Raw genomic sequence first — 24,035 nt, 5'->3', positions numbered from 1 at the left:
CAGGATAGGCCGTTTTTCTGACCCAAACTTGGTGTTGCCCAAGAGAGAAAGTACTTGTTTTTGGGCCTCTACCCACTGATTTGGGGGTAAGTCCGGCCACCCACTTGGTGCTGGCAACGTGTAGAAGTGAAATCTGTATCCCTGGGACACTGTATTTAAAACCCATTTGTCCTGGGTAATGAGTTTCCAATTCTTTGCATGAAGAGCAATCTTTCCCCCCAAAGGGGCATTCAGTTGATAAGTACTTGGAAATTTTAAAAGGAAGTCATTGAGACAGTTTACCATAGGGGGAGAGTCTTATTATTCCCAGATTTGGAAGTGGAGGCCCCCCCACTGCTTAGTTCTGTCTCTCCCCTGGGACTGAAACCTGGGGTTTTTGCTGTGTCTGGTTTTGGCTTGAGAAGACCTGGAAGGGGCTGGAAAGGACCAATTCTTAGAGGGCAGGGCCTACTAAATCTAGGATGCTGAACTTGTAAAAATTATTTAACAGTTTGCATAGATTTAGCTTTATCTTCCATCTTTTTAAGAACTTCCTCAGCCTTGTTGCCAAACAGGTGGTCCTGATTTAAAGGAGCATCCAACACTTTAGCTTTAACATGATCAGGCAAAGATTGCTCCTCAAGCCAAGCATGCCTTCTGAGCACAGAACCCAGTAACAGCAGCCCTGCAAGAGGCCTCTAATGAATCAAAACCACATTGCAAAGTATGTTTTCCAACTTGTTCAGCAGAATGCATTAAATCCTGTAATTCTTTATTTTCCACAGTCAGGAATCATCATTTTCTGTTTAAGCAGTCCAATAACATGTTGCTGATACTTTAACATACAAAACTGGCAGTTTAAAGCCCTAATGACCAAGGTTGCAGAAGTGTAAACCTTCTTACCCCATTTATCCAGTACCCTGGAGTCTCTATCAAAAGGGGTAGTTCATAGTTAAGTACTAAGCTAACTGCCCTTGCGAGCTATTGTAAGCCTAGCCAATTATCCCTTCTGAGACTCAAACCCTGCACCTTGTGTTTGTAAGACAAACACCTTAACCATTAGGCCACCCTCCCAACCCTAGGGTAGGATTTTTAGCAGTAGAAGCGTTAATGCCCTTGGGCCCCTGTGAAATAGTCTCTGGATCTACAATAGGATTTTAAAAAGGAACTTGTGGGACTCAGGGACCCTGTAGTATCTGTCAGGTTTTCTGGGAGCAGGACGCAGGGAATCAGGGGCCAAACTAGATTCCGAAAAAGAATCATCAACAACGTCTAGTACAAGAGGAATAGCTAAGGGCCTATTCTGAGGTAGCAGAAGGAAATCCCTTAGCCTCTTTTTTGAATCAGAAAAATCCTGGCTTTCCCAATGGAAATACTCCCTTAGAGTATGTAAGGTTTCCCAAAAGAAAAATCCTCAGGAGGAGCAGAGGGAATAGAGTCCTCTGCATCAGAATCTTCAATAGTAGATAACGGCAAATCCAGATTATCAGAAGAATCAGAAAAAAAACAGAATCTTGATCAGAAGATTCATAATCAATTTCAGTCCTAGGCCTCTTAGAAGGGGGGGGGGTGTTGGGCTACCCCTGATTAGAGTTATTAGATCTTCAGCTATTCTTATTTGTTTTTAGGCATAGAGGCCTGAGCATGTGGCCTGGCCATCATTTTTTTTTGGGCATGGATCGAGATTTAGGCCTAAATAAAGAAGTGTTGGTTTAATATGCAAGTCCATAGGCCTGAATACGCCCCTCAGAAGCCGGTGCCTGCACAGCGGCTTCGGACCCATCCAAGGTAGAGACATCCGCGGGTTCCATAGTTGAAGCATTTTGCGGCATACTGGACTCCGAATGGGTCTCAGTTGAGGCCTGCGAATCAGAAGTAGCAGGTATCAGGGGCTGCAAAAGCACCTCACTGAGTACCGGCACCTCGGCAGCCTGTCTCGGTCTTTATCTTTGCGTTTTTTCAGAATCCCAGTAGTCAGATGGCTAACCAATGACATTTCTGGATAATTCAACAGAGAACCGAAATATGTAGAGGCAAAAAATATACTGACGACTGATAGCGCGCCGATTAAATAAAGCACAAAGCCAACAGCAAGGTACTTTCTGGTCAGGGCCTAAGCAAGGAATGCAGTACGAATGAAAATCTTTATGAGGTATTTGCTTTCCACAACTAATGCAATTATTAACTCTTACTGACATCGGTAAGGAGCAAGAAAAAGTTTCCCGAACAGGGTACTTAGCTTTAGTTGAAGACTTCGGTTCTGAAACTCGAAAATGAAAATTTCAGGAGTCGGATGACCGGCACTTGCAAACTGCTTCTGCTTCGGGCACCACACGGCAAGAAAGACTGATGTAACGGCGTCAGCTGCATTTTTTATACCCCTGACGACCTGATGTCATGGAAGAAGGGACAGCAACCAACGCAGGACCCGAGACTTTGTTAATCAGGCCAACTGAGGGCTACCTGCAAGCAGATAACCCAAATGTAATGACTGCAACAGTGAAACAGGAAGAACATCTTGAAGGAAGGTGTTGAGATGGGACAAATCCAGGACTGGTCTCCATGGGTCTTCTTTCCTGGGAACTAGGAATAGCCTTGAGTAAAATCCCTTTCCCCTTGCATGTGCAGGGGGGGTCTTCTTGAATGGTTACTTGAATAAGAAGTTCCAAAAGAACTGAGGGGAAGAAAGGCAGTCATTCTCCAGAGGGTTGACGAATGCCTTTGGGAGTAGGTTTTGTATCCCAACTCCTGAAATATCCCTGTTTTATTATAGACAGGGCCCAAGAGTCCTGTGTAGCCTGATTCCAAGCAGTTAGGGAGAGCTGCATGGAAAGTGGGATGTTTGGATCCAGTGCCTGGTAGTCAAAGGCTACTAGGTTTACTCCAAGGGCTGTTTGGTGGCAGGAGTAGATGGAGCAGGTCTGGCTAAGGCCAGTCTCCTGAAGTCCTTGCTTTTGGCTGGCAACTGACAGGTCTTCTAACAAAGGAGGTTTTGGTAGGGTAATTCCTTTGGAATGCTTGGGATCTGAGAGTCAAAAATGTGTCTCAGGTCCTGTAGCTCCTTGCCCTTAGTTAGTAGGGCCTTAAACAGGTCAGCAGCTGCTGAGCCAAATAAATCTTTATTGTCTAGGGGTGCGTCCAAAAGTTTAGACAATGTCATCAGGTAGAAGATGCAACCTAAGTCAGGGTATCTCTTCATGACAGAGCCTGAAGCAGCAGCCCTAGAAGAGGCCTCTACTGCATCATAATTGCACTTAGACTGCTTGGTCACCTGAGTGCAAGAATTCAGAGCAGTATTTTAGCCTTGGCTGGGGAATTGGGGAGGTCCCTCAATTGTTTTGCCACATCAGCTAGCAGAGCCAGGGAATATTTGGCCAAGTGAGTTTGGTAGTTAACTGCCCTAACTGCTAGGGTGGCAGAAGTGTAGCCCTTCTTCCCTAATCTCTCCATTAACCTGCTTTCCTTGTCGAAGGGCAGGAGGGAGGTGGAATGGAGTAGCTTTAGCAGTTTTGTCTGTAGCCACAGCAATGGCTGAAGGACCTGCAGAGGGTGCTTTGTACAAGAATGTAGCATCCTCAGGGACCTTATAAAACCTGTCTGGACGTTTGGGTGCAGGAGGCTGTGAATCAGAGTTTTTGGAGGCAGCTAGGAATGCATCCAAAAAAGCAGGGTATACTGGAGGAACAACTGACGGGTTGGGAGACTCCATCTGCAGGCGTTCATAATATCTCTTCTGGGTCTCTCTAACCCAACTGCTTTCCCACTTAAAGAATTCTTTCATTTGAGAGATGGTTTCCCCAAAGGTACAATCTTCTACCAGGGAATCTGTGCCATTAGACTCCTCCTTTGGGAAGCATATCCCAGAGGGGAAGCAATTTGTGAGGTATAAGTTAGAGATTAAGATGAATCCTCTTCTTCGGATGAAACCTCCGGAGCAGGTTTACCTTTGGAGGTAGATGCAGTAGGGGCCTGAACCAAAGCAGGGGCCTGTAGTAGGGCTAAGAAGGCATTTAAAAGGCCTTGGATGAAGGCCTGCCAGGCAGGAAGTTGATTGGAGGCAGTGGGAGTTGGAGGGAGTAAGATGTTTAGTTTTTTGCTTCTTTTTATGGGACTCCAGTATCGAGGTATCTGAGATCTGGTGAAGAGTGGGAGAGCTGGACACCAGATGGCACTCTCAGAGTTAACATCCTCACGAACCACAATCTGTGAGACCCCACACGTACCCTCGGACATGAGCCTAGGTTCCCCTTCGGCGACCAAATAGGACACCTGCAATTCCCTCTGGGATGAGCCCTTGGCTTCTTTAATGGTTTCCACCTGGGTTGCCACCAAAGGGAAGTTTGAGGATTCTAGCTTGGACTCCGGCCCTTCATCAGCCTAGAGAGGTACGGCTGGAAGGGAGGATGCAGCAGTTGGTTCAGGCCTAGATTTTTTTGGCCTTTTTGACTGGCGGCTCATCTAAGGGGCTTGACATCGGGTCCATTGTTCCGGCCAAACATTTTTGACTTTGGTTGTCTAAATATAGTTTTAAGGCAGCTAAGCGCTTCCTGAAGGTTTTGGGAACAAAGGCCTGACAAATACTACAAGTAGTGTGGTTGTGTTCCTGGCCTAAGCAAAACAAGCAGAGCTCATGCGATCTTTATGTGGAATTTGCCTTCCTCACCTACACTTACCTTTTCTACCAGACATGAAAAAACCCACAGCAGTAGCAAAAGATAATCAAAAACCATTATGGTGTACTTACCTGAAGTTGGATAAGATGAGTGCTTCACGCAGTCACTTTTCTGAAGGAGCGATGACCAGAACTGGCAGTCACATAGGTGGCAGAAAAATTCTAAGGAAGGTGCGTGCTGACGTCTGTTTTGTACCAGACGTCTGTTTATGGTAGACATCCACAGAGAGAGACGCAGGACGTCACACTCACCCTAGTGGTAGCATCTATCTTTTGTAAAATGGCCGGACGTATGAGAGTCACCAGAGGCGAACTCCCTTGCGTTATGAATACAGCAGCATATGAATAGGACATATTTCTGTTTGTGTTATGTATAAGAACCTTAATTGTGTACCTCTAAAATATCCCTTCAAATCAGGTAATCCTAACTCTTGCTCTAATGGAAGGATCACCCTATCCAAATTAAGTCTTGCCCTCTTCTTCTTCCAGAAAACTTCCCACAACTCATTAATTACTGTCCACAACCTTTCCTCTGGTTGATAAAAATATGCCTAACCTGTGTATAAAACTAGGAGGACTAAAAACATTTTCTCCACTTGTATCTTACTATCCATATCCATAAGAAAGAAGTTAAGTACACACCACAACGTTCCATCTGTGCTGTCCACTTTCATTTTTCCTCAACAGTCGAGTCCGGATCAGACTCGACCGTTATTTTAACTCATGACCAATAAAAAGCTCTCAAGCTCCTCCTTTACCCACAACGCACCAAACCTTAACATACCTCAGATCTTGTTTGCTGGCTGACATAATGTAAGAAATATAATCATAATATTCCTGACAGAAGAAGCCATTATCTGGAGCTCAACACAAGGAACAGAGGTGTCTTTATAAGTTCTCGTTCTTCCAGAAATCAATTGCACACACGGTTGGAGGTTGGTGGGAGGGGAGATGAACAAGAATGAAAATGGACAACACAGATGGAACGTTACGGTGAGTACCTAAACTTCTTTATCGGATGTTGACAATTTTCATTCATTGCTCAACAGCTGGGACAGAGTCCCCAGCTACCTAAAATCCCTGGTGGACTCTAAGGAAGGATATTCCTGAGCACAGTTGAGCCAAAGGCTGCTCTTCCTCTGAAGACCAGATCCAGTTTGTATTGAATAATAAAAGTATGAGAAATGGCCCAAGTTGCAGCCACACACAGTCTGTGAAAGCCCTAGATAGAAACACTGAAGTAGTAGCCATGGACCTAGTTGAATGGGGTCTTAAAGATTTTGGTAAGGAAGTGAACTGATAGACTAAGGGTCCCCTGCAGGATGCACTGTTGGAGATGACGGGAGGGCAGATTGGTGTGATGAGGGAGGTGATTCTTCTGAGCTATGATACAGAATTGGAATTGCCTAGATATAGTAAGGCCTTACTATCTCCAATTCTGGTGGCTGCCAAAAAAGCAATTACTAGAAAATGGAAATCAAAATGTAAGCCAACTTTACTAGTAGGGAATATATTAATAGAGATAAAAACTGTAAATGAAAACTTTGGAAAAAGGTAAGTGCAAACTACACAGGAAAAATATGGAAATTGTGGGAACAATACATACAGGGTAGGAATGAGGTTTAAAAGAAGGCAGGACTTATATGAGGTATGTAATGTTTGACTGAAAATGATTGTGCAGATTACAAGTGAAGTACAGTGTCTGCAACTGGGAGTGTGTCAGTATGGCTTGTAATATAAAATGCTTGCAACTAGGATTGTATCAGGGTGGTTTGTTGTCATTTACATAAATATATGACTGCTAACGTCATAAGTGATGGCTTAATAAAGATGTTTCTTGTTTATAAAAGGGGTAGGAATTGAATAATTTATGTAATGTTGCTTAGGTTACATGATATACAGCAATATACGTGAAGCATAATATTAAATTTTAACTTAATACAGTTTGATTAGTTTATATTTTCACACTGAGCTGATCGAAGGAAGGTCACTGAGGAAACTCGGAGCTATATTATATAACATTAAGTATCCTGTTTTTTGTTTATTTTGTTCTTTATTTCTTTGTTATTTATAGCACTTTGTGTACTGTGTATTTTTCTAGCTAGTTTCACTGTGTGTGAGGTATCAACTGGAAATTGTCCACTTTTATTAAGCATCTGTTGGGTTGTTTGTTTCTGATAAGTTGTTGCAGTTAAACTCTTTTTCTAGAAGCTCCTTTAGCTGTTTAAAACTTTCATTTAAAGGCTCGCTGCTGCTTTTCAGCTGTGAGAAACATTTCTGCAGTTGTTCTAAGTAGTGGGGATATTTGCAGCATTTCCATATTCAGGCTTGTATTTGGGCCTAGTGTTTGTGGAGGCTGTGTGTCTGAGCACATATTCAGGGACATCTTGGTTTAGCCAAAGCCATCAGGCATTTCAGTGAGAGAGAATTGTTTGAAGTCATTGGCTGAATGAGGTCACCTGGACTAGAGCTTAGACTAAGCACCTCATTGGTTCTTTTGAGATTTCTTTCTCAAAAGCTGTCTCAGGTTTCAACTTTCTGTTACCTAAGAAGTTCAGTTGTGAGTGTTCTGCCATTTCACACTGAGCTGATCGAAGGAAGGACACTGAGGAGACTCGGAGCTATAATATATAACATTAAATTATCCTGTTTTTTGTTTATTTTGTTCTTTATTTATAGCACTTTGTGTACTGTGTATTTTTCTAGCTAGTTTCACTGTGTGTGAGGTATTAACTGGAAATTGTCCACTTTTATTAAGCATCTGTTGGGTTGTTTGTTTCTGATAACTTGTTGCAGTTAAACTCTTTTTTCTAGAGGCTCCTTTAGCTGTTTAAAACTTTCATTTAAAGGCTCACTGCTGCTTTTCAGCTGTGAGAAACATTTCTGCAGTCCATTTCCAATCCTCCCTCCCTGTAGGTATAGTGTTTTTATAGTTGGTGGCTTTGCAGCTGCCCGCCCCTAGTGTTGATCTGGGACCCTCCTCCCAGTCTAGTGTCATTACCTCATTCTACCCAGTACAGGGAGAACATTTGAGAAGGCCAATCAGCTTAGTTTCTGCTACTCCTTTCTCTCTTTCCACTAAAAAAAAAAAAAAAAAAAAAAAAAAAATTATCTGCTTTTACTGTATTTGCGTTTCTTCCCACTTTATTTTGCTTTTGCGTCATCTTAAAAGTACTCAATTGTATTTATTACTGCTTGGTGTAACTCATTCTAAGCCTTTTAGTTTAAGCACTTGGGCTTCAGACCAGTCGTTTTACATTAAGAAGGTTTGTGGTCTGCACTGTAGTGGCAGATCAGGTAGCTTACATCCTTTTAAGTTGGGAACTGCTGATTGAGGGTTCAGTGTCTGTTATTCTAAAAGTGTATTAATTCTGGTTTAAGCACTTGGGCTTCAGGCCAGTTATTTTACATTAAGAGGGTTCGTGGTCTGCACTCTTGTGGGAGGAGAGGCTGGACTCTGCCCTTCTGAGATGGGAATTTCTGGTTAAAGGCTTATAGTGCCTGCATATCTGAACTGCTTCTTACTGAAATTGGTACACCTTGTTTGCTGTAGCATAGACTAGATCCAGGCCTGCTGAATCTAGCTTTGTTTGTATAACTTGAGTACTAATCCAGGCATTCTTTAAAGTATTCAACTGTATTTATTACTGCTTGGTAGTAACTTGATTAAAAAGTAGCTATCATTCTAAGTCTTTTGGATTAAGCACTTGGGCTTCAGACCAGTTGTTTTACATTAGGAAGGTTTGTGGCCTGCACTGTGGTGGCAGGACAGGTAGCTTACATCCTTCTAAGTTGGGAACTGCTGATTGAGGGCTCAGTGTCTGTTATTCTAAAAGTGTATTAGTTCTGGTTTAAGCACTTGGGCTTCAGGCCAGTTATTTTACATTAAGAAGGTTCGTGGTCTGCACTCTTGTGGGAGGAGAGGCTGGAATCTGCCCTTCTGAGCTGGGAATTTCTGGTTACAGACTTATAGTGCCTGCATATTTGAACGGTTTCTTACTGAAATTGGTACACCTTGTTTGCTGTAGCATAGACGCTAATTCCATCTAAAACACGGCTTTTCAGCGCTTTTGTGGCTCCCTAGTGATATCTGCATTGCTTACTGTACTTATTTCCTTGTTTCACTTGAAAGAAAGTTACTGTTTGTCATTTTTGCATTTAAGTTACCTGTAACACATTGCATTTAAGTTACCTGGCACTTGCTCACTAAAGCAATTATACAAGTCAGCACTAAAAAATTAAAAGCACTACACCCTCACAAACTCCCCTTGAGTACCTTGTTCCCCATTGGCCCTTTTTTCAATTACAAAGGAATTCCCAATACTATTCTAGCATGTCCAAAGGTCAGTTGTCAATCTCCTCTCCGGTCCAGCTGGTGAATCTGGGAATCTTGAGGCAATGTTACAACTGCCTCATGTACACAGACAACCCTCTCCTCCTCCCAACAAATTCCAACACATGTGAGAGATGCAACCATATAGCCAAACTGGAGGCTAAGCTCTCTCAACTCAGTACTGGCGTAACCAGTCAGGAGGAGAAGGAAACCACACTCACTACAATTCCAGTCTCACATAGACCTACCACGACAGCAAACCAAACGCAAACACACAAAAACATACTCGGAGGCTCTAAATAAAAATCTGCCTAAGCAGCAGAGACCTCCAAAGCAGACACCCAAGCAACCGCTACCCCAAAACAAAACATGGGCAACACATAGCTCACAAAGCCAGTGTGCCGAACAGTCACAGCCCTTAAGGCTAAACAACACACCTGATACACTTGTAATAGGTGACTATCGTCAGGCACACTGACGTCCCGCTCACCAGGCTGAAAAAGGAGAAGGTCACGGTGAGCTGCCTGTTGGGCGCTAGGATCCGCCACATAACACAAGCACTCAGGTCACTCCAAGGCAAGTACAAATATGACTCAATCATTGTCCATGCTGGTGTGAATGACCTGAGGCACTCCCTGGACTACATGAAGAGAGACAGAGGAGCTCTCTGAGCATGTAGCCCAGGCCGGTATGACCCTGACCTTGAGTAGCATCTTACCCTCACCAAGAATGATGCCACAATATAAAGAGACAAGATGATCAATTTCAACAACTGGCTTAAGTATTGGTGTCATTCAAAGGGGATCCAATGCCTGTCAGCCTGGGATGACATGCTCGACAAGCCACGATGCTTCGCTAGGGACGGCTTGCACCTGTCACCCCTGGGCTTTCGGATATTGGCAAAGGCTCTTGCTACCCCATAGTGCCTTTTTAGGCAAGGCTCAAAAGACAAACCCACCTCCATAGGTATCACAAGGGATAAGAAACTAAGAGTAATGCTACTCAACGCCAGAAGTCTAAACCTCAAGATGCACGCACTCGAAACTCTCCTTAGCATGGAGAGCATCAATATCTGTGCAGTAACAGAAACCTGGTTCAAGGCTCCCGATAGCACCCCAGCACCACCAGGTTATACCTCATACCATGCTTTTCGTCCCCAAAACTTGGACCGAACCACAAAAGGAGGGGGAGTATCAATATTCGTCAAAGATACCCACACCTCCAGGTTGGTGGCACAGCACGAAGCATCCGAGACTATCCATGTGCAACTAACAGTAGGTAAAACTGCCTTCCAGTTTATAGCCTGCTACAGACCACCCTCCCAAACCCAGGAACCCCACTCGGCCTTCCTGAGAACACCGGAAAATATGAAGGTGTCTCCAAACACCATTATATTGGGCGACTTCAACTACCCAAACATAGACTGGGAGCATTACTCTAGCTCCAACACCCTAGCCAAAAGGTTCCTAGAATTTATAAACTCAAATGCTATGGAACAACTTGTTACCACTCCCACAAGAGGGAAAAACATACTGGACCTGATCATCACCAACATGGGGACTCTATGCTCCAGACCAGAAGTGTATCCCTCACTGGTAAGATCAGACCATAAACTAATCTCACTGGATATTCACATCCCGATCCCACCCCCTGCCCAGAAAACCACAGTGAAAAACTTCTCTAAAGCAATTTTCACACTCCTCAAAACCGAGGTGGAATCCTTCAAAGCCCCCGGGCCTGTGGAAAATACGGCCCAGACCGCAGAATCCTTTATAAACGCATTCTATGAACACCTTCAGGAATGCATGGATCATGCAATCCCAAATAAAACCAAGATCCAATCCTCCAAAGGCAGACGTCCTGTCTAGTGGACCCCAGCCATAAACAAACTATACAATAGAAGGAGGAAGCTACTACATGATAGAGCAAAATCCCAAAAAGGGAAGGCATCTCTGATCAGTATTAGCAAAAAACTACGGGCACTTATAAAATCATCTAAGGCCAGCTTCGAGAGAAAAATTGCACAGGACACTAAGGATAATCACAAGGCTTTCTTTATCTATGTTAGGAACCTGGGTGGGAATTCCCAGATATGCTCAGAATTAGTCCAAAATGACAAAAAATACACCGAACCCACAGACATTGCCAACATCCTAGCTGACAGGTTCAGTGGAAACTTCCCCCCCCTCCCCACCAAAAGGGCAAATATCTATCCCAGCAGAGTGCTGCCCCCCCTGAGATCTCAGATGCTCAGGCAAGAGCCGCCCTCTCCAAAGCAAAAAACACAGCATCAATGGGACCAGACGGTGTCCCGGGCTGCGTCCTACATGAACTCCAAGAAGAGCTAAACCCAAACATAAAACTACTGTTCAATCTCAGCCTTACTACAGGATATGTACCCAAAGAGTGGTGTACAGCAACAGTGGTGCCTCAACGGATCCTGGTAACTATCGCTCCATAAGCCTGACTAGCTTGGTCTGCAAAGCTATGGAAAGGATCATCATGGACCTCATAAATAAAGATATTGGGGACCTACAGATACTGGATCCTACCCAGTTTGGCTTTGTTAAGGGCAGATCCTGCCTCTTAAACCTGGTCGATTTCTTTGAAACAGTCACCAAGGCCATTGACGAGGGGAAGGTGGTCCACACAACCTACCTGGACCTCGCAAAGCCTTCGATACAATACCCCACTCAGGCATTATAGATAAGCTCACCAGCTTAAATATAAACCCCTATGTCACTAGATGGGTTGCAAACTGGCTCAAGGACAGAACCACATGGTTAGAATTGCTGGAGCCATGTCAGACTCCAAACCAGTTACAAGTGGCATCCCACAAGGCTCAGTCCTGGGACCTCTCTTGTCCGGTATATATTTCTCGGAGGTACAGGCCAACACGGAAGGACTGTGGCTGACCAAGTTCGCAGATGACTGCAAACTGGGCGCCATAATAGACTCTCCAGCCGACACAAGCATCCTCCAAAAGGGCCTCATAGAAACAGACAACTGGTGCCAGAGCCATGGCCTCAAGCTAAACGCCAAAATGTGTACAGTCATCCCCTTTGGCAAAAACAAAGTGCCCACAAATTACCACATAGGTGGTAATCCATTAAGTACAGAAGAAGTAATTAGGGACCTGGGGACCCAAGTTGATAGCAATCTCTCATTTGACAACCATGTGGCCAAAGTGGTTAGAAAACCATTTTATATAGCCCACCTAATCATGAAGGGATTCACATCTAGATCAGGGGAGGTCATCGTGCCTCTTTACTCATCCCTCATCAGGCCCATAATTAAGTACAATGCCCCTTTTGGGATGTACCTTACCAGACACCTGCAGCAATTGGAAAGACCCCAAAAGTACCTCACCAAGAGGATCAAAGGGCTCAAACAGATGCCATATGCTGCCCGGTTAAAGAAAAGTACAGTTTTGTACCTACCATAAATGTAGATGTTCGAAGATCCACATTGCTGCAGTCCTAACACTTGGGTAGTCCGCTGTCCCAGTCGGCCCGAATACCAAAGTATAAGGCTGACGTCGGTCAAGGCGCATTTGTCTGACATCAGGACGTCAGGGTACAAATGCGCATGACCGACGTCATATCCTCAGTCTTTTCTTGCCCCAGATGTCAGAAGACCCTAAAGAAATAAGGCCAAAACCAAAAAACACAAAAACACTCCTGTACCTAAAATATGTACAATATATACAAATGTACAAAAATAGAACCTCACCCACACAACCACCCCTAAACACAGAGGGAAGGAGGGAGGGATTGGACTGCAGCAATGTGGATCTTGAACATCTACATTTATGGTAGGTACAAAACTGTACTATGTTCTTCATCTCACATTGCTGCAGTCCTAACACTTGGGTAGAATCCCAAAGCAGAGGTAAGGGAGGATGGCTAAACTATAATGAAGCAGGAGCTGCCAAAATGCCCTGCAACACAGCAGTGGCAAAACCAGCCCTGGACTTAGAATAGAGAGGAAGGTGGTAAATGCTTGGAGAAAGTATGCACTGAACTCCAAGTAGCTGCCTCCAAAATATCCTTAGTTGCCACCCCCCTTAGAAATGCTGTTGAAGTGGCAGTAGCCCTAGTGGAATGAGGCCTAATCCCAGCTGGAATCTCTTTGCCATGATGGGAGTAACAGAATGCAATGCAAAACCCAATCCACTTAGATATAGTTTGTTTTGACACAGGCTTGCCCTGAGAACTCAAAGCAAAAGAAACAAACAACTGCTGAGACTGCCTAAAATCCCTAGTCCTGCTTAAATAATAACGCAACTGCCTGTGTACATCTAAAGTGTGCAAAATCTTTTACCCGATATTTTGGGGAACAGCATAAAAAGTAGCCAAATGTATAGTTTGGTTTAAAGCCACACTAGAAACCACCTTAGGCATAAATGAAGGATTAGTAATGTGATACCCTATCCTTATGAAAATCAAAAAGGCTCCACCGCCATAAGGGCCTGCAATTCAGAAACCCTTCTTGCAGAAGTAATGGCCAACAAAAAGCAGTCTTCCATGACAAGTATTTCAACTCAGCAGTAGTCAGAGGCTCAAAAGGTTGTAGAGTAAGTTTCTCCAACACAAAATTCAGGTCCCAAGCAGTAGTACGAGTTCTTCCCGGGGTTCTTATATTCTTTGCCCCTCTAAGAAATTGCTTGAGCAAAGGATGAGAAAACAATGGTGGGTCACAATCATAGTGAGCTGAAATTGCTGCAGCATGAATCTTAATGGAAGAGAAAAACAAACCTTTGTCCAATAGCTCAGTAAGATATTGAAGAGCCACACTCAAATTAGGCTCAGAAACATCCAAATCCTTTGCTGCACTCCAAAATAAAAATCTCTTCCATTTTTCTGCGTACACTTTTTGTACTAGGTCTTCTGGCTTCCATAATCACATTCAAAACTTGTTGAGGAAGTTGAGACCTGCTGTGGTTCAAAACAGAATATGCCAGGCTGTTAGATGAAGAGAGTGAAGCTTGACATTGAGTAGATGACCGTCCCTCTGAGACAAAAGGTGTGGAATCAAAGGTAAAGGCCATGGAGGCTTTCTTACCAGATTCCTCAGTAATGGGTACCAGTGTTGCAGAGGCCAATCTGGAGCTATCAAAATCATCCTTGGCTTGTCTCGTCTGACCTTTAGGAGTACCTTTGGGAGTACAGGCAGAGGTGGAAAGGCATACACATGAAGATTTTCCCAACTGAACGAAAGAGCATCCACTTTCCAAGCTGTGTGATGATAACTTTTCGTGCAAAACTTTGGCAGCTGGTGGTTTAGTGGAGAAGCGAACAGATCTATGTCTGGAGTTCCCCATGACACTGTCAATTTTTGAAATACATGAAGATCCAGTTTCCACTCGTGGGGATCCATGATTTGCCTGCTTAACACATCTGCTAAGGAGTTCTGTGCTCCTGGCAGAAACCTTGCCTGAAGAGTAAGCTGCAAGCTGAGCGCAGTCTCCCACAAAATCATTGCTTGCCTGCATAGAGGATAAGAATGTGTTACCCCTTGCTTGTTTATGTACCACATGACAGTTGTGTTGTCTGTTAGAATAAACACCTGCCCTGGAAGAAGTAACTCCTTGAAAGCCATCAATGCAAACTGGACTGCTAACATCTCCTTCATGTTGATATGTAGATACTGTAGTCTGGCAGGCCACTTGTCTTGTATCCACTTTCCATTCAGATGAGCTCCCCAAGCTATGTCTGAGGCATCTGTCGTTAGAATCTGACTCGCCTCTGGCCGGGTCACAGAGAGTCCCTTGTTTAGGTGACATTCCTGAGCCCACCACAAAAATTCCTTTGGAATGCAAGGTATTATTTGAATGACAGTGTCCAGATCCTGGCAGTGCTGTGTCCATACATTTTTGAGATACCATTGTAGCTTCCTCATATGCAGTTTGGCATTGGGAAGCACCAGAATACAAGATGCCATGAACCCTAATGCTTGAAGGACTGTCCTTGCAGTCAGCACGGACTGATGAGATAGTTGATGGAAGTAAAGGGATAGACTCTTTTGTTTGTCCGGGGTTAAAAAGGCCATCTGGGCTGCTGTATTCAGTCTTACACCCAGAAAGCACATGTCTTGAGAGGGTACTAGACTGGACTTTATTTCGTTCACAGAATACCCCAGGCATCTTAGCACTGCTATCACATATTCCAGATGCTGAAGAAGCACGCCCTTATCTTGAGCCAGAATCAGACAGTCGTACAAGTAAGGATAGATTTGTATTCCTTATAGCCTGAAAAAGCTACAACTGGAGCCAGAACTTTGTGAATACTCTGGGCAGTAGATAAGCCAAAGGGCAATGCAGAGAACTGATAATGGGAATTTCCAGCTCGGAAACGCAGATACTTCCTGCCACTGAGTCTGATAGGCACATGAAGGTAAGCCTCCTTGAGATCTAAAGTTACCATCCAGTGATCTTTGCCCAGCAGAGGTAAAAGCTGTTGTAACGCCAACATTTTGAACTTGGGAATGTCCAAATAAGTGTTGAGGATAGACAAATCCAAAATTGGTCTCCACGTGTTCCCCTTTTTTGGTACTAGGAACAGGCAAGAATAAAATCCTAGGCCCCTTTCTGGCACAGGAACCGGCTGAATGGCCCCTATCTGGAGCAACAGAGAAATTTGCTTGTGAGCCTCTTTCTTTGTAGAGGAGGAATGTCTGGCATGCCTTTGAAAGGAGGCAAGGTATGGAAATAAAACCTGTAGCCGTGGTGAACGATATCCAATACCCATCTGTCTTGGGTAATAACACTCCAGTTTTCTTTGAAAAGTGCCAGCCTTCCTCCCAAAGGTGCTGCCAGACGAGAAGGCTCTGGCAGCTGAAAAGGCAAGTCATTGGGTCTGCTTACGAAAGGACTGACCCCTGCCCTCACCAGAAGACTGGGCAGGCGAACTGCCTGCTCTAGGCCTAAAAGAACCTTGAGCTCTGCCCCTACCACGACTAGATCTACCCCTAGACTGAGAATCATAAGAAGGATAAGTGCACCCCTTAGTAGGCCAATTTCTACAGAACAATGGAGGCTGAACCAGCAAAAATCTTTAACAGTCTGCATAGACTTAGCCTTGTCCTCCATTTTCTTTAAAACTGCGCCCACAGGCGCATTCAAATAACACATCAGATTGTAAAGGAGCATCTAAAATCCTTGTCTTTACATGTTCAGCTAAATTCTGATCCCTGAGCCAGGCGTGCCTGCGAAGAACAGAACCAGTGGCTGCCACCCTCAAGAGGCCTGTACAGCATCAAAACCACATTGCAAGGAATGCTTACCCACCTGTTCAGAAACATGAACTAAATCCTGCAACTCTTTACACTCAATACCTTCCGCCAGAGCATCTACCTTAGACTTCAATTGTGAAAGGAGATAATTTTGGTATTTCAACATGTGAAACTGGCAATTCAAAGCCCTCATGGCTAAAGTGGAAGAAGTATACACCTTTTTCCCCCATCTATCCAAAGCCCTTGCCTCTTTATCAGAAGGAACAGGATTTTTAACAACAGAAGCCTTAACACCTTTAGGGCCCTGAGAAACAGTTTCTGGGTCTGCCCTGGGACTCTTAAAAAGATACTTATGAGCTTCAGGCACCCTATAATACCTGTCCGGTTTAACTGGGGCAGGAGGCAAAGAATCAGGGTTCTGGGAAGCCTCTGCAAAAACATCCTCTACCACATCCATAACAGGAGGTATAGCTAAAGGCCTATGCTGGGGTAGAAACAAAAATTCCCTAAGCCTTTTCCTAGAATCAGAGAAATCTTGACCTTCCCATTTAAAATGCTCCTCATGGAATGAAGGGTCTCCGAAAAGAAAAATCCTCAGGAGGAGAAGCCAAGGTGTAGAGTCATCTACATCAGAATCAGAATAAGGAGGATACTCCTGCAAGTCTTCAGTCAAGACTCAGAAGCCTCCGAACACTGCTCAAAACTTTCAAGCTCAGGTTCCACCCTAGGCCTCTTATCGGGGGGGGTAAAGAACCTCTAATCATAGTAATCAAATCTTCTGCCATTTTAAGCATATGTTTCTTAGGCAGAGACCCTGAAGAACTAGGGGAGACCCCACTGAAGTTAACCCTGGCCTACCTCTAGAAGGAGCCTTGGAAACAGAAGGAGGGCCTAACCACCTTAGGAATGGAGGGAGAACAGCTACCTGAGAAGCCCCTTCAGCCTGGCTTACCTCCTGAGAGGACACATCTTGTAACAGTAAAGTCTCACCCTGAGAATCCAAAGGAACTTCTGGTAGAACCACCGACTCCACCGAGCCCTCTAAAGAACCGACGTCCGGGACAGACGGTTCTTCCACCCTAGGCTTCGCTGCTTTGTCCTTGCGCTTTTTAGACGAAGCAGGCGTCGGAGCATCCGACGGCATGTTGTAATTACAACACTTCCCAAAAACTAACTTGGCACAATCTAATCTTCTCTTAATAGTGCGTTTGTTAAATCTAGCACAAGAGCGACAGCCAACAACGTCGTGCTCAGGCCCTAAGCAAGGTATACACAAGGTATGATAATCTCTATGAGGTATCTGTTTCCCACAAGAAATACAGTTATTCACTTTTTCTGACATCCGTTAAATACTGAGGCAAGAAAAACCAAAATATTCCCAACGGGTACTTAGCCAACTTTGATTCGGTCTGAAACTCCGACTTCAGAAAATTTCAGAACGCCAACCTGCACTCGCAATACTGCTTCTGCATCGGACCATGCGGCAAAAAAGACTGAGGATATGACGTCGGTCATGCGCATTTGTACCCTGACGTCCTGATGTCAGACAAATGCGCCTTGACCGACGTCAGCCTTATACTTTGGTATTCGGGCCGACTGGGACAGCGGACTACCCAAGTGTTAGGACTGCAGCAATGTGAGATGAAGAACATCTCCAAATCTACTCAGTGGCATACCGCCTGCTCAGAGGCAATCTGTGCCTGACGTATAAAGCCATGTCCAACCCGGAATTAATGGACATACTGCACCTCAGAAAAACCAAATCCCATCGAGCTACGCGCTCGAGAGACTTGAACCTCAGCACTGAAATAAATAGGACATGCTGGAGGGACAGATTCATAACCCAGAGGCTCCCTTCACTCTGGAAAAAAATCCCAGTCCAGGTTAGGCAGAGTCCCTCTGACTCTCAAGAGGAATCTTGATGAGTGGATGGGAGATCGTAGGTTTACCCCGGGTATCACTTCTGTGTCACTGTTAGACAGAGGCACAGTACACTAACCTCGAAAAAGGGCATAGCAAAATTAATTTAAAATGGGTGGCGAAAGCCAAACACACTCTGGCTAGGCTTATAAATACCCTAGGGCAGATAGCCTAGTATGAACCTATATAAGTGTAAATGTGCCTATGTCACAAGTGATAATACAATAAACGCGTTAAAAAAAAAAAAAAGTTTTGGTAAGGACAGACCCAACTTATTGTAGACAACTGATAAACAATCCTTCAGCCCCTCTGGCTTAAGTTGCCTTTTCAACTACTGATTTACCCAATTTAGAATCTGCAAAGGAGACAAATAACTGATCCGTCCTCCTAATTTCTTTTGTTTTGTGCAAGTAAAAACGTAATGGTCTATGAACATCCAATAAGTGTAATATATATATATATATATATATATATATATATATATATATATATATATATATATATATGCATACACACACACACACACACACACACACACATTTCACCCTTGTTTGCAAAATTTAGGTAAGAAAACTGGCGGATTAATGGACTGGTTGATGTTCGATTCTGATATCGCCTTAGGAAGGAAAGAAGGACTGGTTCTTAGTGTTACACTATCCTTATGAAAAATCAAGTAGGCGGGTTCAGAAGACAATGCTTGAAGTTCCGAAATCCTTCCAGCAGAGGTAATAGCCACCAGAAAGTCCGTCTTTCAGGTCAGAAACGTAAGATCGCATTTTGCTGCTGGCTCAAAGAGGGAATATGCATCAAGGTCTGCAGCACTAAATTTAAGCCCCATGGAGGAGTTGGATCTTTACAAGGAGATCTCAAAAGAAGGGTACCTCGCAAGAAGGCCTTACAAAGTTTAGGCAAAGCCAGAGAGGAGTTCTCAGATCCAATGCAAAAATTTAGAGATGGCTACTAATTAAACTCTAATGGCTGATGAGCTAGCTTCTTCACTGAAAACTGCTACCACAAATTCAAGGATCTTCATACAGGAGCTGAAAGGGGGGTCATTATGTTTCTGAAGTGCCCAAAAACAAACCTCTTCCATTTACTTCTGTAAAGTTTTCTTGTATAAGCTATATGGGAAAATAAGTGTATGACAGATGGGATGAGAGCATAGGCTGGCTATTAAAGAAAGTGGAGAAAAGTACAGTTTTGTACCTACCATAAATGTAGATGTCCGAACAGGATAGCATCTGCAGTCATAACAAATGGGTTGTCCTGTCGTCAGGCAGCCCTTCGGTCGGCCGGATTCCAAAGTCTGGGTCCGGCTTCGGCTGATGTCGCACTTCACCCGACGTCATCTCTGCTGGTCTTCGGGTATAAAGGCATCAGCCGACGCCATTTTCCTCAGTGTTTCTTGCCCCAGATGCCAGTTGCCCTCTTGGTAAGCTAAAATTTTGGATAAATGCCAATGTTTGCAAAAGGAAGAAGGGAAACACAAAAAATAATAATGTATGTACATATATACAAACAAATACACCAGAAGAGACTCCCCAGCTAGCTATTAGGAGGGTAAATACCCTAGGAGTACCACAGAGGGGAAGGAGGGTGGGTAATCTTGACTGCAGATGCTATCCTGTTCGGACATCTACATTTATGGTAGGTACAAAACTGTACTATGTCCTTCAAGGATGCATCTGCAGTCATAACAAATGGGTAGAATACCATAGCCAAACTAGGGAGGAGGAAGAAGAATTATGGTGTAGTTAGGATCCCTTGCAGTACAGCAGTGGCAAACCCTGCTCGGGATCTAGAGTATAGAGGTAAATTATAATGCTTGGCAAATGTATGCACGGAGGTCCAAGTAGCCGCCTCAATAATGTCCTTAGTTGCCACTCGTAAGAAAGCTGTGGTAGTGGCTGTAGCCCTTGTAGGATGAGGTCTTATGTTCTGTGGAATTGGTTTTCCGTGGTAGGAGTAACAGAATCTTATGCAATTTCCTATCCATTTGGAGATTGTCTGTTTGGAAATTGCTTTTCCTTCCCTTCCTGTTGCATAGGCTACTAAAAGCTGGTCAGTTTTTCTGTTACCTTTGGTTCTGTCCAGGTAGTAGCGTAACTGTCTATGTACATCCAAGGTATGCAGCAGTCTTTCCCCCGTTTTGTGGATTGGGAAAGAAGGTAGGTAGGTGGATTGCCTGGTTTAAAGCCACCTGGATACCACCTTAGGCATAAATGTAGGATTAGTTCTCATGGACACCCTATCTTGATGGAAGATTAGGAAGGGTTGTACTGCCATTAAGGCCTGTAGTTCCAAACCCTCCTTGCTGAAGTAATTGCCAGTAGGAAAGCAGTTTTCCATGATAGGTGTTGAAGATCTGCTGTTGCTGCTGGTTCAAATGGAGGGAGTGTCAATTTTTCTAGCACAAAGTTCAAGTCCCATGCTGGTAATGGTGGTTTCCTAGGAGGTTTTACATTCTTGATCCCTCTGAGGAACTGCCTGAGTACAGGATGAAAAGACAGGTGGATCAAGCTGTATTCTGCTGAAATAGCTGATGCATGTATCTTGATGGAGGAATAGGACAGGCCTGTATGTAGAAGCTCTGCCAAGTACTCCAGGATGTTAGCAATATCTATGTTCGACACATCTTTTCCTCTTTCAGTACTCCAAATGACAAATCTTTTCCATTTCCTGCATAGTTCCTTCTGGTTGAAGGTCTGGGCTTCAAGGATAATGTCTTTAACCCTTTGGGATAGGTCTGGGTTAGTTGCTGCTATGTGATGTTCCAGGCAGTCAGTTGCAAGGTTTTTAGGTTTGGGTGCATGATGTTGTAGTTGTTCTGAGTTAACATCAAAGGTATCAGGGATATTGACCACATTCTCCCCTGAGACATGCTCCTCAGCAATGGATACCAGTGTTGTCTTGGCCAATTCGGAGCTATCAGGATTATCCTTGGTCGTTCCTCTTTGATTTTCAGTAGTACCTTGTGCATCAAAGGAAGAGGTGGATATGCATATGCTGTCAGGCCTTTCCAACTGAAGGACAGAGAGTCCACCTTCCATGCAAGTGGGTGGTATGTCCTTGTGCAGAATTTTTTGAGCTGGTGATTGAGTGGGGATGCGTATAGGTCTATTTGTGGCATTCCCATTTCTTTGTGATGGCCTTGAAGATGTCCGGTGTAGCATCCATTCGTGAGCATCCGAGGTGGTTCTGCTTAACATGTCTGCTAGGGTGTTTTCTTTTCCGCACAAATATTGCCTGTAACTGGATGTTGTAGCTCAGAGCCATATTCCAAAGGTCCAGAGTTATTCTGCATAGGGGTATGAATGAGTACCTCCCTGTTTGTTGATGTACCACATGACTGTGGTGTTGTCTGTCCTTATCATTAAATGGCCTTCTTTGAGGAATGGTCTGAATTTCTGGATTGCTAGTTTTACTGCCAGCATTTCTTTTTGGTTTATGTGCAGGTGCAGCTGGTCTGGAGTCCACAATCCTTGTATGCATTTGTCCAACATGTGCCCCCAGCCTAGGTCTGAGGCGTTGTGATGGTTTGGCTTGCTTGAGAGTTGTGGAAGGGCAAGCCTGGGTTTGACTGGCATGCTTGAGCCCACCATAGGAACTCCTGTTTCAGGCATGGGATTAGTGGGATTTCGGTTTCTAAGCTGTGCCTGTGTTGAGACCATAAATTCTTTAGGTACCACTGTAGCTTTCTCATATGCAGTCTGGCATGTGGGACCAAGATTATGCATGATGCCATGAAGCCCAAGGCCTGCAGTACTTTTCTTGCTGTTAGTTTGTTCTGCTTTGTTAATGCCAAGAAGTAAAGAGGGAGTTGTTTTTTGTTTTTCTGCAGTTAGGAATGCCATTTGTTTTGCTGTGTCTAATTCCGCACCCAAGAATGTTCTTGTTTGGGATGGTATCAGTCTTGACTTTTGTAAATTGACTGTGTATCCCAGGGCTTGTAGTAAGCAAATGACACTTTGTAAATCTGTTGTCAGCTTGCTTTTGTTGTCCGCTTGTAACAGGCAGTCGTCCAGGTATGGATAAATTTGGATTCCCTGTAGCCTGCAGTGAGCGATTACTGATGCCAGGCATTTTGTGAATACTCTGGGCAGTAGATAAGCCAAAGGGCAATGCTGAGAATTGATAATGCTCTGATCCTGCAAGAAATCTGAGGTATCTTCTGCAATTTGGTCGTATGGAGACGTGCAGGTATGCCTCCTTGAGATCTAGAGTTACCAGCCAACACTCCTTGCCCAGCATGGGAAGAATTTGCTGTAGGGTCAGCATTTTGAATTTTGGGACAATGATGTATGTGTTTAAGGCGGACAGGTCGAGAATAGGTCTCCAACTTTTCTTTCTTGGTACTAGGAAGAGTCTGGAGTAGAATCCTTTGCCCTGTTCTGTTATTGGTACTCTTTCCACAGCTCTTATCTTTGTTAATTGCGCTATCTGCTTTAGAGCTTCTGTTTTTTGATTTGGAGGTAGGTTTGGCATTCCTCTTTTACTGGTAAGGTGTGGAAGTGGAACCTGTAGCCTTGGTCTATGGTTTGCAAAATCCACTTGTCTTTTGTGATATAGTGCCAATTTTTCAAAATAAGGCTAACTTTCCGCCTAAAGGTGCTGTTATTTGCTCCCTGGTAGGCGGTGTCAGAGCCAAGTCACTGTGATTGTCCTGTTGCAGTGGCAGTGGTTGTGTCTGTGCCTCGGTTATTGCCTTGCCACTGTCGCCCTCTGTAGGCACCTCCTCTGGATTGATTTCTGCCTCTAGAGCGCCTATTCCTGCCTCTGAGATTTTGAGGAGTCTGGAAAGGACCAATTTTGGCAGGCCAGTTCCTGCTAAACCTTGGGGCTGAACCTGTAAGAAATCCTTAACTGTTTGTACAGATTTTGCCTTCTCTTCCATTTTCTTCATTACTTGCTGAGCAGGTGTACCAAATAGACTGGCCTTATCCATAGGAGCATCTAACAGCTTTGCTTTAACATGATCCGCAAGACCTGTTCTTTCAACCATGCATGCCTTCTTATCACTGTGCCAGTCATGGCTGATCTAAATGAAGCCTCCAGTGCATCATAGCCACTTTTAAAGAATGGTTACTAACCTGCTGAATGTTATTCACCATTTCTAAAACATATTTCTTGTCTAAGGAGTCATCAGTGGACAGCTTCTTAGTTAACTGATCAAGCATAAACTCTTGGTATTGGATCATATGAAACTGACAGTTTAAAGCTCTAGCTGAGAGAGTAGCAGAGGTGTAAACTTTTTCCCCATCTCTAAGGACCTGGATTCCCTTTCAGAAGGAATAGGGTTTTTTGCTGAGGTCGAGGCTACTGCCTTAGGCCCCTGGGATGTAGTCGCAGGATCTGCAAGTGGGGCCTTGTATAAGTGGTGATGAGTGTCTGGCACCCTGTAAAATCTATCTGGTTTGGCAGGGGCTGGAGGTAAAGTATCAGGAGCAGTGCAAACATCATTAAATGCATCATCCACAACAGGCAGTACTGGAGGTATAGCTAAGGGCCTATGTTGTGGTAAGTGCAGAAATGTCCTAAGCCTTTTTCTGGAATCTGAGAAATCTTGTCCCTGCCATTGGAATTGTTCTCTCATGGCATGTAAGGTTTCCCCAAAGGAAAATTCCTCTGGTGGAGAGGCAGATGGAATGGATTCCTCAGCATCGGAATCTTCATAAGTAGAAAAAGGAGCCTCTGGCTGATCTGTTATGTCTGAGTCATCTGAAGAATCATCAGAGGACACTGGCTCGGGGGGCTCTGCTCTAGGTCTCTCTTCTGGTGGCTGAGAGGCCCTGTCTGGGTGAGATTGGGATCCCCTAATTAAGGATATTAAATCCTCTGCCAGAGTAAGCATTTGTGAACTAGAAGTGGGCCTGTGTGAGGTGGGCTTAACAGGCACTG

General features: G+C 44.2%; 1 protein-coding gene across 1 annotated transcript in view; it reads right to left on the bottom strand.

Annotated features, from left to right (window-relative positions):
- LATS1 (large tumor suppressor kinase 1) overlaps positions 1-24,035 on the bottom strand; it is a 450,454-nt gene that overhangs the window by 210,199 nt on the left and 216,220 nt on the right. The gene's annotated exons all lie outside the window — the stretch shown is intronic.

The sequence above is a fragment of the Protopterus annectens genome, chromosome 1.part0 (assembly GCF_019279795.1).
Source record: "Protopterus annectens isolate FY-2018-M chromosome 1.part0, PAN1.0, whole genome shotgun sequence".
Lineage (NCBI taxonomy): Eukaryota > Metazoa > Chordata > Ceratodontiformes > Protopteridae > Protopterus > Protopterus annectens.
The sequence above is the reverse complement of the archived record's forward strand: the minus strand, read 5'-3'. Positions and strand labels throughout refer to the sequence as shown.